The sequence below is a fragment of the Coregonus clupeaformis genome, unplaced genomic scaffold (assembly GCF_020615455.1).
Source record: "Coregonus clupeaformis isolate EN_2021a unplaced genomic scaffold, ASM2061545v1 scaf0892, whole genome shotgun sequence".
Lineage (NCBI taxonomy): Eukaryota > Metazoa > Chordata > Actinopteri > Salmoniformes > Salmonidae > Coregonus > Coregonus clupeaformis.
The window spans coordinates 212,358-218,702 of NW_025534346.1; positions in this window are offsets into that span (position 1 = coordinate 212,358).

Here is a 6,345-nt window from a genome sequence, read left to right on the forward strand (position 1 = left end):
TCCACAGGTGTGTTAATAGGGTTATTCGCTGATACCCACACCTGGCTCAACCTAATTGTGGGTATTCAAATTATTAGAATCAAGTTTATCGAGTGCTGGTGGGCTATCTTTAAAAATATTTGATGACGTGTTCTAACTAACAATTGTCCAAACAGGGAATGCTTGCTAGATGCTAGCTAGGCATAGCATTGTGTAACGATGCTTTGACAAGTGAGTGAATTGATTTTAAGTTAAACAGAATTGTATAAAGATGTGCACTTACCCAGAAAATGTTCTGAATCATGGTTTATATTTATTAACTTTAAACAGCTCTCCAACGTGTTACTTTCTTCCCCAGTAGCCATCGTTTTATATCCCCACATGGGATCATCATGTGTAATAAAAAGCCATGCTCCCCGAAGCAAACCTGTTGTGCTACAAAGATCCGGATAGCAGGTTCGGTTTGGAATTTAGCTAGCTGGATAGACAACATTCATATCCCAAATAACTGTATTTCTGTTCATCGTACGTTTTTAATTGGAAAGCAATATACGTGTGCTCTATTCCATTGTCTTGACACATTAGTGATTCGCTTTATCACCGTTGCACGAATCTTCAGCAATATGGCAGCGTCCGTGTTGAAGGTTGCACGTAAGTATAGATATCTAGTAACTAGCTGTTGTTTGTTAACCAGCTAACGTCAGGTTATTAATAGTGTTTCACATGTCTCAGAAACAGTCTCTTTAGACGTTTTTATCTCCAGGCTACACAACAAAATAAGCTAGATCTGTTGTTAGTGCCAGAATTACTTTTAGCAAGTGTTCCTGTTGCTTGTCATGATATCAGGTAGCATATTCAATCAAATATAGTCCATTATCGGAGGAAGAAATAAAACAGTTTGGCAGTATGGCGAGGCAAACCTCTATTTCTTTAGTTACAGGTCTCAAAGTGTGTTCGTCACACTTGTTCTCAATACTGAGGACACTTTCAACCTCAACACCACTCTGCCAAGGTATTCCAGGATGTCTGGAAACTGGGAAGGCTGAATACATTGCTAGCTGTACCAGACATGAAAGCCACTGCTCTTTACAGAGATGTGCTGGGGGCTCAGGTTCAGCCGATAGTTCACTACTTTCTGAGCATGGAGTCTACACTGTCTTTGTGGTTAGGTAACACCAAGCTGGAACTGCCACCCTCGAGAAGCCCCCATTACGGGCTTCCTACAGAGAGAACAAATCTAGGTGGGATGCACCATATCTGCGATGGTGAGTCAGTCTTAGCAATGCTGCATGTGCTGTTCCAGCCCACATGAATGGTGTATTCACTCACTCTATCCTTATCTCCTTGTAGGTTCTCATCTTAATCATAGTGTATGTTTGTTTTGTTATTTCCAGGTTGATGATATCAGTAAATGAGTGGATCTGAGCTAAGGACATTAGAGCCCTGTCATTTGAACCACGGATAGTGCTCATAAGGAAACCTGTCATATTCACTCCACCAAAAAGACATGGTGATACTAAATGGAGACTAGAACAACCTGAATACCACAGAGTCTCTTATAAACTCTATGAATTCTAATTAGCGGTTTGAAAATTGATTCCCGTGTTACTTTTTCACCAGTAATAATGATAGCAAATGTTGATTTTAAAATATATGTATATGCCAGGGTTTGAAAACTTGGAAATATAATACAGTGGGAGAACAAGTATTTGATACGATTTTGCAGGAGACGGAATCTAAAACAAAAAATCCAGAAAATCACATGGTGGTGCAGTAATTAATTTGCAATTTATTGCATGACATAGAAGTATTTGATACATCACAAAAGCAGAACTTAATATTTAATTTTTAGAAACCTTTGTTTGCAATTACAGAAATCACTCGTTTCCTGTAGGTCTTGACCAGTTTGCCTGCGGCAGGATTTGGCCCTCCTCCCATACAGACCTCCAGATCCTTCAGGTTTCAGGACTGTCGCTGTCGCACAGGCAATACGGACTTTCAAGCTCCCTCAAAAAGATTTTCTATTGGGTTCAGGTCTGCCGGAGACCTGGCTTGAGCTCACTCCAGGACCTTAGAGATGCCTCTTTCTGAGGCCACTCCCTTGGTGCCCTGGCTGTGTGTTTGGTCGTTGTCATGCTGGAAGACCCAGCCGGCCCATCTTCAATGCTCTTACTGAGGAAGAGGGGTTGGTGGCCAGATGCGATACATGGCCCCATCCATCCTCCTAAACTCTGATGCAGTTGTCCTGTTCACTTTGACATCCCCAAGAATGATGTTTACCACCTCCATGCTTCCATGGTTTGGGATGGTGTTCTTAGAGGTTGTACTCATCCTTCTTCTTCCCCTCCAAACACGGTGGAGTTTAGACCAAAAAGCTCGTGCATCTCATCAGACCACATGACTATCTCCCACATTTCCTGCTCTATGGATCATCCAGATGGTCATTATGCAAACTTCAGACCAGACCTGGACATTCGTGGCTTGAGCAGGGGACCTTGCGTGCGCTGCAGGATTCGTCCATGACGACATAATTATTATTACTGTGGTTTTCTTTGGGATTGTGGTCCCAGCTCTCTTCAGGTCATTGACCAGGTCCTGCCGTGTAGTTCTGGGCTCAGTCCCTCACCTTAACCTTTTAACCACAGGTAACGAAGTTCAAACAAGGTGCAATTAATACAGGTAGGTGGAGAACAGGAGGGCTTCTTAAAGAAAAACTATGAGTCTGTGAGCCGGAATTCTGGTTGGTAGGTGATCAAATGCTTATGTCATGCAATTAAATGCAAATGGTGCTTTTAAAATCATAGAATGTGATTTTCTGGAATTTTGTTTTAGATTCCGTCTCTCTGAATGAAGTGTACCTATGATAAAGTACAGACCTCTACATGCTTTATAAGCAGGAAAACCTGCAAAATCGGCAGTGTATCAAATACTTCATTCTCCCACTGTATATATTGGTTTGTTTTCCTATTTTAAGAAAAATATTTATCTTGTAGCCAAAGAGATTGGTGTCTCTTTGCCTCTTATCTGAAAAAAATGCAATGATTGACTCTCTACAAGCACTATGTAGTGTCTCAATTCACATTTATTAATTCATTTCACGTCACCAAGTCAAATGTAAGAATGTACATAGATAAATGTTTTTATGGGAAAATAACTCAGCATTTATTTTCAAACTGATTTAAGCTGAGATGATAGAGCTGCTGGGCAATGTTTGTGGGAGCGAATTCATTAATCATGCACCTTTCAGCTGGCTCTCAAAGATAGCCAGTCTCTCTCTCTCTCATTGTGAGAAAATAAAATGGCCTTATGATTTGCAGCTTATGAAATCTAATTTGAAGTGTTTATGCAACTGGACAAATATGTAATATAAAAATGTGAGCTAGTATGAAGTAAACATATGTTAGTGTAAGAGAGTTGTTTCAGTGTATAAAAGCATTAAGCAATTGCACAGTGACATCTAAACAGCCTGTCAGTCTTGTCTTTAGTGTTTGCAGCTTTTCTTATTTCCCTCCAGTGCCGTAGTTCTCCAGGCTGTTAGGAATTGGAGAATAACTGCAAAAGGAACTTCCTCACGGTTTCTGCATGAATATAAATTCATAGCCTTCAGCATGTATTCTAATTACATTAGTCAGGCTCTTGTTTTGGAACAACATTTCAGGCAATGTTTATGTCGCTGGTTTCTGCAGCGTTAAACATGTAATAGTTTAATTTAACAATGAAATATGCACATTCAGTAGCTTTGCCGTCGTCACCAACCTGGTGCTTAGATTAATCTTTTTTTACTGAACACAGAAAATAAATTCCATACTGTAAAATTGATACTTTCAAATGCTGGGTTAAAATATTTATTCCAATGTCACAATTACCTTATCACTGTAGGAATGATTGAAAAATAATTTGTTATGTCTGTTTTTAGGACATATGTCTGGGCAATCGTTCTGCTCAGCCATGCATCAACTAGACAAGGGAACAGGATCTTATCAGGACGGTTAAGCAGGTGGTTGTATTTCAATGCTTAACATTTCAACTGTTTGTGTTTGTCTGTCTGTCTGTTTCCTGTTAAAAGTTACTAAGATGGCAATCTTTGTTCAAATCACCCACCATGTATAATATTAACCATAAAAAGTGGTCCCTCTGTGCATAGTCTCCTTTATATACTGTGCAGTGCCTTCAGAAAGTATTCACACCTCTTAACATAAAGCATTCCTCATGAAGCTGGTTGAAGAGAATGCCAGAAGTGTGCTAAGCTATACATCAAAGAGGCAGCCAAAGGAGTGACTACTTTGGAAAGAATCTAAAATCTAAAATATATTTTGATTTGTTTAACACTTTTTTGATTACTACATGATTCCATGTATTTATTTCATAGTTTTGATGTACTTCACTATTATTCTACAATGTAGAAAATAGTTAAAATAAAGAAAAACCCTTGAATGATTAAGGTGTGTTCAAACTTTTGACTGATATAGCAAGTATTTTAGCCCCTGATGATTACAGCTGTAAGTCCTTCTGCGTGGGAGTCTCTAAGAACTTTGCACATCAGCATTGTACAATATTTTGTGATTCTTAAAAGTATTCTACATGCTCTGTGAACATTTTCAAGTGTCTGCCATAGACTTTCAAGCTGATTTAAAATCAAAACTGTAGGTAGGCCACTCGGAACATTCAATGTTGTCTTGATAACCCAACTCCCAGTGTATATTTGGCCTTGTGTTTTTGGTTTATTGTCCTGCTGAATGGTGAATTTGTCAGCAATTAATGTTGGAAAAGCATCACTGAACCAGGTTTTCCTACCAAGTGTTTTGCCTGGCTACTTAGCTCTCATTCTGTTTATTTTTATAAACAAAAAACTCCCTAGTCCTTGTCGATGCCACCACCATGCTTGAAAGTATGAAAGTGGTACTCAGTTGTGTGTTAGATTTGCCCCAAAACGCCCAATGCCCATATTCAAAACAAAGTTCATTTCTTTGCCACATTGTTTGCAGTTTTTACTTAAGATACCACTTAACATTACAAGCAGGATGCATGTTTTGGAATATTTTTTATTCTGTATAGGCTTCCTTCTTTTCACTCTGTCAATTAGGTTAGGAAGGACGCTGTATCTTTGGCAATGACTGGGTGTATTGATATGCCATCCAAAGTGTAATTATTCAATGTCTGCTATTTTGTATTTATATCCATCTTGCAATAGGTGCCCTTCTTTCACGAGAGCATTGGAAAACCTCCTGATGGTGTGGTTGAATCTGTTTTTGAAATTCACTGCTCGACGAGGAACCTTACAGAAATAAGGAGGTAGTCATGAAAAAAATCGTGGTAAATGCTATTATTGGACACAGTGAGTCCATGCAACTTTATTATGTGACTTGTTAAGCAAGAGTTTTGCTTCTGAACTTATTTAAGCCATGCCATAACAAATAGATGAATACTTATTGACTCAAGACATCTCACCTTTCATTTTTAATTAATCTGTAAAAATGTCTTATACCATAATTTCACTTTGACATTATAAATTATTGTGTGTGAGCCAGTGACACAAAATCTCAATTTAATCCGTTTTAAATTCAGGCTGTATCACAACAAATAATGTGGAAAAAGTCAAGGGGGTGTGAATACTTTCTGAAGGCATAATTCTTTCTGTAACTTGCCACTGGAGAGCCAAAGATTTGTGGATTTTATTGCATAATACCAAGTATGATGATTTTCAATCTCCTCCTCTTTCTGTTATGTAATGTCATTTAGCTGCACACTGATGCATTAGGAATAATTACTGGCTTATAGATCATTCCTCATTCAAAGTGAAATCTCTTTAAGATTGTTTTTAAACAGAAATGTCACCCTGTTATGCTTATTTGGTTATCTTAGGTTTAAAAAATATATAACCTCTCATATCCAATTCTAGCTTGTCTTGTTGTAGTCATTTTTTGTCACTACCATAAAGTGATTTGTAAATTGAAAAGTGCAGAAAATATAGTTCAGATGTTTTTCTCCCATCCAGCGTGATTTCTGTTAGGCTATGAATTGGCTATAGATTGCTATAACCTATTAATTAATGATCAAGCAAAAAATAAATAGGATGCCCAATTATAGGTGTTTTGTTTAGATCGCACTGTACTCTTTGTAAGGCTATTTTCTTTCTCTTCATTATCTTTTCCCGTCTCCCGGTGGTCGGTGGGGTTCAGGTCTATCGCCTCTGGTTGCCGCCTCCACGGTAACGACAGGAAGAGAACCACGGATATTCTTGAGCTGGCCAGGAGAACCCTTATCGGGGAGAACTGCCAGTAAGTCTTTATACACGTTCCGGGCAGCTTCAACTGGTACTTATATTTTGCAGATTCCGGGCTGGTCGCTTTCCTACTCTCGATGTAA